The sequence below is a fragment of the Boleophthalmus pectinirostris genome, unplaced genomic scaffold (assembly GCF_026225935.1).
Source record: "Boleophthalmus pectinirostris isolate CB_2022bp ecotype Guang Dong unplaced genomic scaffold, ASM2622593v1 HiC_scaffold_7, whole genome shotgun sequence".
NCBI lineage: Eukaryota > Metazoa > Chordata > Actinopteri > Gobiiformes > Gobiidae > Boleophthalmus > Boleophthalmus pectinirostris.
This window is the reverse complement of record NW_026571473.1, coordinates 33,067,890-33,080,851: the sequence shown is the minus strand read 5'-3', so window position 1 is coordinate 33,080,851 and position 12,962 is coordinate 33,067,890. Positions and strand designations below refer to the sequence as shown.

Here is a 12,962-nt window from a genome sequence, read left to right as displayed (position 1 = left end):
AAAAACAAACACTTATTTCATTGGTAGATAATTTTGCTTGTCAAGTTGAATCTACTCAAATAAAGAAAAATGATTTATCTTGTTAAATTATAATGACTTAAATTATAGCTGTTGTTTTTTTCAGTTTTATTAGTCTGTCTACATCTCCAGAGCTCAAAATGCTCTGTTCCACCTTGTGATGTCATGACGTGATAGTGTTCAAGTTAACAGCTCCTTTTTAAAAATCTTTTGTTCAGTTACGTTTGGCTGTTCCAGGGCAGGGATTATCCAAATTATTCTAGTTAAAATCTGTGAAAGTTGAAAAACACAGTGGAGCACTTCCTGAATTACTGCATGACATCACGAGGTGGAACAGTGTTTTCTGTCTCAGCCTAAATCTGCAGGGTTTAAACGTGTGTGAATGAAACAAATGAAAACTCCCTTTATGTTTGTAATGATGAAACAACATGAAAACACAGATCAGAAAATAGTGCCCTTTAACAATATAAGCACCTTTTTGTAGGTAATTCTCGTAAAGGGTCCACTGTGTGCTTGTCTCCATTGCTTTATCTGAAATGTTCCACGTTATGACATTAGACTAGCATAAAATCGAATAAATCCAAGATGTTTAATATCTTAAAACAAGCATTCCTACGGTAATCTGGGTCACCTTTCCACTTGCCTGACCAGCCAGTCCCTTGTACATTCTGTTCAAATCCAGAAGAGTCTCGGACCGTAGAGCGTGAAAAACCTCCGTCCTTGGGCAAATGCAGAAGACATCTCCCCACGAAAATGCAGAACAAAATATACGGCTTCTTTTACCTGAGATAAGAAACAGTTTTAGTGCTTTGCTTGTTGATTCTGTAGAAATCCATTAGTGTCTCTGATTGGTTGATTCGCCTGGCTGCAAGGAGAGAGACAGGATGTGCGTCCAGATCCACTCGATCTTTGTAAAGTTTTGTCAAAGTGTGGAATTCCAGCTGGCCAGGAACCATTCCACAGATCTGACTTGTCTACATGGAGATAATTTTAATGCCATTAGGACTCAACTCTTGACTCCACTGCTAAAACTACAAAAACAAAAGTATGTTTTTTTATGTTTCTGTTACACTGAAAATGTAGAAAAGCCTGCGTCCTTACTGTGAGTTGGCCTACATCTCCACAATCCTGACCTGACAAACCTTATTTGTTCTCTTCCTGTTTGTTTTCATGGAAATGTTGTTCCTTTGGCTATAATATTCCACAGTAGGGCATAAAGCATTGTTTCCAAAATACTAGGCCACGACACTTAGGTGGCCTAGATTATTTGGAGGGTCGCCTTGTCATGATCTGTGTGCAGGTCTGCAATAAACAGTTGTGTGACTGGATCTGTGACCTTATTGTCATTCTGGATAAGCATTTCATGACAATATCTTGTCCTCGGTAGGGCCAGTATTTCTGCTACATGTATGTGTGAATTGGGATTTTCTGTGCTCACAAAAATTAAGACAAAGCACAGAAACAAACTGAATGCTGCTGCGCTCTCTTCCTGCACCCCGGACTGAAACACACTACAAAAACGCAGACAGGCCCACTTATCTCATTAGAAATATTGAAATTTTAAGAATTGTTTTGTATAATTTTTAATCTTTTTTGTGATTACTTTATTGTCTATTTTGTTCCAATATTGTCCGGTTCAGTTGAATATTGAAAAGAAAAAGAAATGGGCTACATTTAATGTCCAAATGGGCGACTTATGGATCCTTTTATTGCTGGTTTAATTATTGTTTTTCATTGTTTAATAACTTGAGTAATACTAATTGTTCAGAGAGAAATGATCACACAGTCAACAATAAAATATCCTCATTAATGTTCAATAATGGTCAAGATATGGGCACTTGGAGACGTCGGCCTTCAGCCTAAATCCTTCAGATATGGGCTGATAGTCCATGTGTGCTTGTTATACCTCGTTATAAAGCTTAAACTGTCTATATTTTGTCCATTTAATCCAATTTACAGACAGATAAGTATCAGAATATGTCGTGCTGCATCAGTATTTATCTCTGGAGTAATTTGTCTGTGTCTGTGCCGTACTGCCTTAGGCCGACCTGCTGTCTTTAAATATGACCGTAAAGAGGCAGAATAACAATAAATGTAGCCTAAACAAACCCAATTAAAAATCCAGTAGAGCCAGACCTAAGTTTTATCATCAATTTATGATTTAGAGTGAATTTTTACATCACTGAATATATCAGCTTTATTATTGGCTATCGGCACCTCCAGCTCCCATTGTTTCGGTTTCTGTGTCCTATCGGCCGCAAAAAAATCCATATCGGTCGGGCCCTACTTTACAGTATTGATACTTTACAGTGATACTTTGCAGGCTGGGGGGTGTTCTACATGTCTGTGTATTAGCGGAATGTTCACCTGTTACCATAGAGACACAATATACATTAGGAGACACTGACACATTTTTTTTAGATCATCTGAAAACTCAAGAAAAAATACAAAATAGATTTAAACAATACATTTTCAGGAGCCTGTGATCAATACGAGTGTTCATGGTCCTGTTTAGATGTTTGATTTTCAACAAAAAGGTAAGAGTGACTAACTGAAAAATTGTTGGTTAATGCAAGCTTGTTACTAACTTTATTTGAGAGGGACTTGTTTAATGATACAAATCAGCTTGTTGCCTGTTGTAGTTCTAAGCAAGTCAGCTCTTTCTGGTCAGATTTAAATCCGCTCAAAAGTCAATGGCTGCTCCTCCTCAGCCTACTCCTCCAAAGAGCAGTGGATGAAAGTCCGAAGCGAGGTCTGGTGGAGCCGGATTGTCCAGATCGCGTCAGAAGAGCAACCCAACGAGCATGCGCTGAACGACCGGAATTATTTTTAAGAAGAATAAATGTTTACATCAGGGGTGTCAAACTCATTTTGGTCCGGGGGCCGTATCCAACCTAAAAAGGGGCCGGATCAGAAAACTCATGGCATATAAACCCCAAAAATAACAATAAGTTCAAATATTTGTGCAGAGAGACGCAAATCTATTACAGAAATATTTTTTAATTGATGAACTCTTTCTTTTACAAAATATTATAATATTATGAACAACTTGAAACTTTAAGGAAAATCCAATTTCAACACAATGTTTTAACCTTAACTTGTATGCAAATAGGAATAAGTCATTTTTTCTTGGAAAATTCTGCACTCGCCCTCCGCTTTTCTCATTTTTGACATTTCGCTGATGAGGGTGTCACGGTCAACAGTCAAAACGATCGTCCTTTAAGAGCGTTTGAAAATAGGCAAGTCTTCATTTGTGCTGCTCTGGTGGAGACGCACTGGAGACGCTGCAGCCCAGAAACAGGGCCAGATTAAAGGTCTTGGAGGGCCGGATCTGGCCCCAGGGCTGTATGTTTGACACCTGTGGTTTACATGATCAAAGGAATAAGATAATTTGGCTTTAAAACTGGAATAAACCACCTACTTACTTTGGAATTAAGTTTAATTCTGAATAATCATTGTCATTAGAAATTAAGTGTTTACATGGTCTTTTTAAAGCGGAATTCTTTTTTATTCAGAATTAAAGCTTAATACCATACTTGCTACATTTATATGAAAATCTATCTTCATGGAGACCAAACCAGTCCAAGTTACAGGTCAAATCTCTGGAGAGGCAACCCTGCTCACAGTCAGAATGCCTGTTTTTCTAGGTATTTTTGAGCTCTAAAACTACTTGTAATTAAATAAATGTAAGGTAGAGCTGTTTAAAGCCATACTGAGGAACGTTCCAGGCAGAGCTATGACATAATTATAGAAAAAAACAGGTGACAGACCACACAACCAAAAAGTTACACAGCACACCTTTAACCCAAATCTGAAGCTACAATCTCGACCTGAACAGCCAGCGATGCAAACTTAATGCGTAAAACCTGCAGTCAAAAAGTATTCAGATGATTTACCCAAAACGTTCCTTTATATTTTATACCCATAGTGCTGAAAATGCCAGTTGCCATGGTGATCCTCATAATAACTCACGGGGGAGAAGTGCAAATGTGTAGTTAGAGTGTCTAATTCCACTGATAAATGCCCACGGTCCATTGTGCTTGTAGTGACACTTCAGATTACCTGCACAAAACCATCAGGACTCGGTGAATAGGCTCAGAAGACAGCATTTCCATATTTAATCCGCTCTAAAGTCGTCCCGGCAACACTCTTTTAACATTTCCTGCCTCGGCGCGAGCATAAATGAGAAAGCCCTCGCTCTAACCCCACACGCGCTCATTTGGGAACTAATTATACTGTATATCATTTAGTTAGCAAAATCACCTTCGCTTAATGAACTTGGGTTAGACTTTTTAATTTCCTACTGTAGCCGTATTGTTTTCAGGATTCATAAGAATATCTGTTTGATTTAATCTTTGCTATTCATGAACTGCAAAGGGTGTAATAAAAATTGGAATATTGCGATAATGAAGCAGCTCCTCAGGCTGACAACAAGAGACTGTTCACCCATTCACACACAAAAACAAAACATTTCTCTGTCTGGAAGGTTCCACGCTATGTTATGAAGCTGCTCTACCTTACATTTATTCAATTACATGTGATTTTATAGCTCAAAATACCAAGAAAACAGGTATTCTGACTGTGAGTGGGGTTGCCTCTCCACAGATCTGACCTGTAACTTGGACTGGTTTGGTCTCCATGAAGATAGAAAGGTTTAATGCCATACTGTGAACCATTCCAGACACAGCAATAACATCTCCATGGGCGCTTGATGGACCCTCCATTACAAAAGTTAAACAATACACGACGAAAAGTACAGATACTGGGGCAAAAGATTACTCAAGTAAAAGTGTCACATTTACAAGGCCGGCTCTGGGTCAGCCACAAAAGGCTCGAGGTGAAGGTGGCATGCCTCCGCTGTGCCCACTGTGCCCTCTTGGGGACGGGGCTCCCTTCTCCCGGCGTGACTGTCGACCGGGGCAGGCTGTCCTCTGAGACGCCGGCCCGTGTACGCAGAAAAGTAAAGTTGCGCCGAATTTTTGCCAAAGTTGCCAGATTTTCAGTAGTAGTGAGTTACATTATCTTTACCTGAAAAAAGTAGTTAGGTTAAATTTGTGCATAATTTGTTCATTAATTTTTCCTATTTAAGATGGCCACCTGAAGCTCTCATTCTGTTTGCCTGACGAAGGCCTAGTGCCAAAACGTTGCACGGTTTGTCCTAATAAATCTCACAATTTGCAAGTAAGACGGTGTGCGGGATTTTTCTCCATGTTCATTCATTTTTCAAAATAAAACCAAAAATAATAAAACGAAAAGAAAAAAATGAATAAATAAATAAATAAAAAATTATCTTCATTATTTGTCTCCAAAACCAAAATGAAAAAACAAATAACGATTTGTTTTTCAGTTTTCAATTTTGTGTTCAAATGAATAATGGAAAAAAAAAGGATAACGGCTGTTTCCAGTTTCCATGACTTAAACTGCGATGCCAGACTCTTGTGCCGCATACAGACTGAACCAAGACTAAACCAAGATTAAATCAGGTCTAAATCAGGTCTAAATCAGGTCTAAACCAGGTCTAAACCAGGTCTAAACTAGGAGTAAAACTTTTTCAGTCCTGGTCTCAGTCTCGGTCTGGTCCTGGTCTCAGTCCCAGTTGTTTTTTTCGTTTTCTTATTTTTGGTTTTATTTTGAAAAACAAACAAACAAATAATACACGGATTACATTAACTGTAAAGCGTTACAAAGTACAATATTACAAAGTTACACCAAACACTGATTACAACATAATTCAGCATTTTTACAATAAAAATCTGCTCCCATCTGCATTCATTCATTTTGTATTACAGAATGCTGTGACGTCATCAGAAACCCCAAAATAACAATAGTTAAAAGTGCACTATGCTACGCTCCGGGGGGAGGGTCCGCCACCTGCCTGGAATATACCCCAGTATTCTATTAAACATTTCCATTCTGCATCATTCATTCAATTAAAGTTGTTTTTATTGATCGAAAAAACTTCAAATATACGCATTCGTACTGTGAGCGGGGTCACCTCTCCACAGATATGGCAAGGTGGTGTCACATACTTGTTCTCTATGCAGACACCACCAGAAAAGAAAATATATTGAAACTAGAAAGTCATTTGAGCATCTGTCAGTGCAGATCTTTCAACAGAAGCGTCCAATAAACTATTTTTATTGCGCTGTTTCTCACAACTTGAATGACAATGTACGTGTATTCTAATGTACACAATAATGTTATTCTAGTATTTACAATGATTACTTTAGAAGAAAAAAAAAAAAAAGGTGGTAAACCCCAGTCAGGCCTCTTTGACTTTTTAAAACGATGTAAGTGATAGGTGTTTAGAACAACCGAACTTGGAAACACGGCGGGTGAAGGGAGGCATGGAAAAAAAAAAGATCGTAATTACCTTTTTAGGAAGTGTTTGTCAACAATAAGTCAATTTCTCATTCCATTAGGCGAGCGGAGTGGGTGCGGGCGCGTTTGGGCGACAGCGGCAGTGATGAATGGGAGCGGAGTGCTGCTTTGCTTATCGCTCTTTTGTGGGACACATTCTTAAAACGCTCTTCTTATACCTCTCCTGGCAACGGAGGCGAGCCACTAAATCCGGTTCAGCTGTTGTCACGGCGTGCATTTGTTCTATTATCTGGCAACCCCCGCCGTCCAAGTGCAATGCGTTAGCCTCCGCGTAAATTAGCAGACATTAGCGGGGCCCGGGGTTGCGTTTCAATTCGTCATGTACAATATCTGCGAGCATTACGGCCCGCTGTACGAGACATGATGGAGAAGGAAAGCCTATACAAGGGTAATAAGGCAAATGTGCTTTTTATGAAATATATTACAAAAGACCTTCAGGGGGATTGTGCCGCGCCGGTGTAGCCTAATGGAATATAATCACGCTACCAAGACTCGCTTTTCTATAGGGAGAAAAAGTCTGGTGCCTCTTTTGTTAAATGTCATTTGACGTAGACTGATGATTGACGGGTGGAATAACCAATTGGAGAAACAAAGGGCGGGACTCAAGCTGGGCTGACGGCGACATAATGGAGTAAGTACTCTTGTCAGCAACCAGTAATATATACTTTGGGGGCACGAGGGCTAACATAGCGCATATTCTTTCTGCCGCAAAACTCAAATGTAAATGTGAGTATTCAGTGCAAAAGTACAGTGGCTCAGAGTGTTCCTCCACTGATTCAAAAGTTGGTGGTTCGAATCCCACTCTCAACATGAAAAGACAAGCACGTGAGATTTTCTGACTTTTGCCGGTCAAATGTTATGTTACAATAAAAATGTAATATCTTGGGCATATCATCACTGCAGACATGGCAGATGATGATGATATGTACAGACAGTGTAGGATGTTCTATGCTCAGGCAAATACTCTTATGCATAAGTTTGGTTTTTGTACAAATGATGTAAAGTTGTTAGTGTTTAAATCACAATTGTTCACCCTTGTACACAGCTCACCTCTGGACTAATTATGAAAAAGCCAGTTTGCAAAGACTGCAGGTGGCCTACAATGACTCTATACGGGTGCTTTTGAGGAGGCCACTATGGACGATGCCATGGAGATGTTTGTTACGGCACGAGTGAACACTTTGCAAGCTGCACTAAGAACTTTAATGTACAGTTTTATTTGCAGGATGAACAAATCGGACAATGAAATAATGTCTCTCACAAATATGAGATTCAGTGCAATATGTGGAGACACTGGTACGGTTGTCTTTTAAAAACTTAAATGTTTGTTGTTTGTTTGTAATGTCACTGTCCTTGTCAGTTTCAAAAATAGACCATGAGTCCGGAATAAAGATGATGAAAGAATGAAAAAAAAATGAATCAATGGTAGAGAAGCCAGATCCAGGTCGGCGGTGCAATTTCAGCTCCCACAGATGAATACTGTTATTGTGTCTGTATACCAAGGGTCCCCAACCCCCAGGCTGTGGACCGGTACCAGGAGCAAGGTCATTTGGTACTGGGCCACGAAAGCGCGAAAACCCCATTCCCATACACTGCGTGGATCAGAACTATACCTATCTTCTTGCATACGCCTCCGGTTCGTGAAAATATTGTCCCTAAGAGCGCCGCTGCAACCCCCATCCCCCCTGCAAAATACTGTCGGACATAAAACCGGTCTGTGCAAAAACGGTTGGGGACTATTGCTGTATACTCACCTTAATTTCATTTCACATTTTTTAATATCTCCATAATCAACTAAACTACTAAATAAAACTATATGTTTTTTTGGTTAAATCAATTCAATTTAGTTGTGCATTTCAGTTATTCCAGACACTTAATCCACATAGTTTGGAGACAAGATGGCGAGTGTAACCTAGGATAGCCATATTTATAGCCTCTGGGGGGAGGTTTTGGGCCAGACCATGTGGAGGGGAGAAATGGTTTCAGATCTTTTTTGTTTTATGGATTTTGTATATTTGATTTAGATGTTTCAGTGTTTATAGTTTATGTTAAGCACTTTAATGTAAAAGGATTTAGGCCCTTGTAGTAAAACTAATGTTTAACTTTAGAGAAACGTAAAGTTACATTAATATCTAACGAGTATGAGATTTTGTACTGACCTGGAGGAAGGTCCTTCCTGTGGGGGGAGCTATAAAAACAGTTCAGCCTCTCAGGAGGGTCACATCACTGTATCTGGGTACACATGGGTTTTTCTTAGTTTCATTAATTTCTGTTTTCTCACAGCTCCAATTTATTTCTCCACAAAGATGGTTCCAAAAACAGAGTAAAACTGCAAAACAGAAAAGAAAAGTACTCAGCACAGGGCAAAATGTAACTGAACTTAGCTTAACTACACAATCAATCCACTACCATACAAATACATAATGTTCAACAACAAAACACATTTCTAATAATTGTCCTTTACTAACAGGGCAAGGACATTATAATTCTTATCAGTATCAAGCAGAACTTACAGACAGTGAGGTCAAAGGCACAAACAAAAAGGCAGATGGCAGAAGATGAACTCATGTGCTACTCAGAGCAAACAAAACAAAAAAAATGGCTGACTTCCTGTTATAACTTCCTGTCTCTAATCAGGCCTTCAAAATAAAAGATGTGACAGAGGTAAATGCAATCTACTGCAAAAACAATTATACAGAACACATTTTTTAACATATTTAGGGCAAAACAATTACTTTTGCCTAATTTGAGCACGCTTATATATATATATATATATATATATATATATATATATATATATATACACACACACACACACACACACACACATATGTATTTTTTTCTCCATTTGTTTATTTATGTATTTATTTATTTTTCCGCAATACCACTGTGAATTTATGATGATTATTTTTTTTTTTTTCTTTTTTTGTCAAATGGAATATTTTCTGTGGCCGCCCCTGCTTGAGATCACATTGCTCAGCTTCCCCACAGTGTCCTTGAGCAAGGCACTCGCCCCATCCTATGTGTGAATGTGTGTTTGAATGGGCGAGTGGTTTCTTAATGTAAAGTGCTATGAGTGCCTTACCATAACATCTGCCCTTAGCTCAGGACATTTCCTCATTTCGTTTGTATAGAGGAGCGTCGGATGGGGGCCTGTGAAAACTTTTAAGAGCTTTAGCGTTGTAGCAGTGCAGAGACGGGGACGCACATCATGCCTCATCCGTGATCAGGACGTGGGAAAGAAACGTAAATTTGCACTTTGACGGACAGCTGTCGATGAAACTGAGGGGACGAAATAAGTCGTGGCACAACATTAGTTTGGTAAAAGTCTAAATCATACTCGTAACAAGTTGTCTACCATGTGTAACCCTATCAAATCCCTCGTGCAGATATTTTTATTTTTATTTTAGGTGCTTGTCTACATCACTGAAAGACGCATTTCATTATTGTAGGACACATGTGAAGTAAAGCCATCATACAACCATTGGGTTTGCATTTCTTCTTCATTCTTTAGGCCTCTTTGCTTTCCCTGGAACTCGCCTTCACCTCGCCTCCCGACAGTTATCGACCATATGCCGTATTTATAGGAAGCTTCTTCATAGCCCACTTGCCACTTAGGAGCCATGTGCATAAAGGTACATGGAAAAGCATTACCGTCTCCTTTATGTTGGTCACATCTCGGTCAGTCAGAAAGCCCTTCACAGTTGATTGTTGAACCCAAAATAAAACATTAATACTATTACAGACAAAGTATGAAATTTACATTGCACTCGAGGTGGGCTCTCTACGTAATAGATGATTAATTCTAAGGTGTAAGGTTCTAGGTGTAATTCTAGATGATGTAAAATGATAGTTACCACACATTAGAGAAAAAAAATAGTGTCATGTGTACATTCAGTGGCGGTTCTAGGATTTTTCTGAAACGGGCCATTAAGGGGCCAAGTACAGGGGATATCCAAGCACACAAATGATTCAGTACGGAGCAAATACAAGTTTAGACAGTAAAAAAGTCTACAAGTCTGTTTCTTCTCCACTTAAGTTGTATTGATGCAATATGTCTACTAGTGCCAAGAGTTTGGGGGTGGAATTGCGTCAGTGATCATTGAATTCTCCGATTGTTCTTCTCATCAGTTGATTGACAGACCAGGGGAATTTCAGGGGCCAATTGCCGAGAACTGCCCGAGTACATTCATAATACTTTCACATTCAAACCAAAAATCGGGCCAACATGGATCAGGAGTTAGCTGTAATAAGAATAGATTAGATTAGTTCCAGTATATCAGAGAATTTGGATGATATTATGTAGAGTTATGTAATTTATTGTCTATTTGGTTATTGAAATGTTAAGGGTAAAAATTTAATCTGATGTTTAAATAGGATGCCCATTCTACTGAGTGTCATTCCCGGACAATGGCTGAAAAAAGACGCTTTTGGAGTTCACACAAAGAAAGTGAATTATATACTTAAAAACAGATGGTCAAATGACATTGTTCAGTCTAGTCCAAGTGACAGTCAAGTCCAACTGAGACTGACACCTAATCTCAATGAAACTGATTTTGTCCCAAGTCCAACTACGCTTTTTCAAATGAGTCTGAGGTCCTAAAAGAACGTCTTCCTACAGGCAAATATTAACTTTTCTGATCTATATTATGTTGTTTCCTCATGAAAAACATTCCTGGAGTTGTGTTTTGTTTAATTCACACATGTTTAACACAAAAATCCTGCATATTTAGGCCGAGCTTTTCTCAAGATGAAGCCACTCTCTTCCACCTTGTGATGTCATGTGGTTATACAGGAGGTGCAGCAGAGCATTTTGAGGTTTGGAGATGTAGACAGACTAATAATAAACGGTTACTTAAAAGTGTGAATGAAACGAAACACAACTCTGGCTTTGATTTGATGAGGTTACAACATTCTGACGTGACTTACAGCTCACAAAAGTCAATTTTGCATAATATAGGACCTTTAAACAGAAATCATTAAAGCACAAATCACAAAATTTAACTATTATTGCTATGCTTGTCGGAATCGCAATTAAACCAATTTGTTCCGCCCAAACAAACATCACATCTCCAAATAATTTGAGCTTTCCAAAAACGCAGAAGTTGTTTTCATAACCTCCCCCTGCTTAAATCACTTTACAATTGTGGAATGAGCAGATATTGTAAATTCATGATGTAAAATTGCTCTGTTATGAGAGAACCGCCAGCACAGACTTCGGGTTCAAGATGTCTCCACGGCTGCAGGCTACCGCGAGTGCCATGTGCCGGGGTTGTAACGGCGGACACAGAGGTGCTTAAATGTCGTTTTTGAGGGAGAATACAAGTGTCTCTGAGTGTGAAGGCGCAGTTGGGCTAATATACTGTGTGCTGAACCTGCAGAGAATGGGGGCTCGCCACAGCTGCTGCCCTCCATAAAGCACAGTGCCATAAACTTTTCATAGAGTGCTTTTACGCCCACAGGCCCTCCGCTACACACTGTATATATTCAGCACGTAGCAACGGAATAGACTTGTTTCAAAGCAAGACAGTAAAATAAATGCCAAGATGGTGTAAAGTTCAGGATTGAGTTCTCTGCCCAACCTCGGCTCGGAACTTGTCTGCTGTGTTGGCTTAAATAATACGAGATAAGAGAGTAGAGAGGTCAGAGTGTTGTACGTTTGGCGAAAAGATTTATTGTGATGTGTCTGCTGTATAATTATGATCTATTACACCCATGGGTCATTATGTTATAATTTGCATATATTAAATTGTAATATTAGTCTAAAACAATGTAATAAATGAAACAAATCTGCTGACTTCCATGTTAGAAAACTGTGGTGCCCAATGGGAGCTGACATCGCCGTATAATTAAGGTTTACTCTCGACATACAGGTCATGATATCGATTCTGTTTCAATAAGTTTTAAGACATGACAAAAAATCACATAAGTCATAAATACTTTTTTTCTGCTCATGAGTATATCCATCCATCCATTTTCTTCCACTTATCTGGGGCTGGGTCACCCTGGAATAGACCTTACCGAGGAGGCTGAGGAGTGTGATTCCCCTGCAGTTGGGACACATCCTCCGGTCTCCCTTCTTAAACAGAGGGACTAGGTTCCTTTTAACACCGACCCATTCTCAAAAATAGACTTTTTGAGTTTATAAACTTAGGAGCCATAGAAGATGTATTTGGAGTTATTTGTGCATGTGCTCGGAGTATAGCCGCTGCTCCTCCATGTCGAGAGGAGCCAGCTGAGGTGGCTCGGGCTTCTGTTTCCGGATGCCTATTGGGTACCTTCCTCGGGAAGTATTCCGGGCATGTCCCACTGGAAGGAGGCCCCGGGGAAAACCCAAGACACGCTGGAGGGTCCATGTCTCTGGGCTGGCCTGGGAACGCCTCGGAGGAGCTAGAGGAAGTGTCTGGGGTGAAGGAAGTCTGGAAGTCCCTGCTTAGACTGCTGCCCCTGCAACCCCGGATAAGCAGAAAAAAATGGATGGATGGGTGTGTGATAAAGGCTTAAAGTAGTATGTCACCTTTTGGAGGTCAAACAATTTTTCCACAGAAACGAGCAGGAGATGG

The 12,962-nt window shown here is 39.6% G+C and overlaps 1 long non-coding RNA gene across 1 annotated transcript; it reads right to left on the bottom strand.

Annotated features, from left to right (window-relative positions):
- Positions 1–426: 426 nt before the first annotated feature.
- On the bottom strand, positions 427–8,992 carry LOC129412001 (uncharacterized). Its single transcript, XR_008633524.1, has 4 exons — positions 8,913–8,992; positions 8,559–8,728; positions 650–801; positions 427–549 (listed from the first exon to the last, which is right to left on the bottom strand). It is a non-coding gene; the product is annotated as an uncharacterized LOC129412001 (long non-coding RNA).
- Between the last annotated feature and the right edge of the window lie 3,970 nt (positions 8,993–12,962).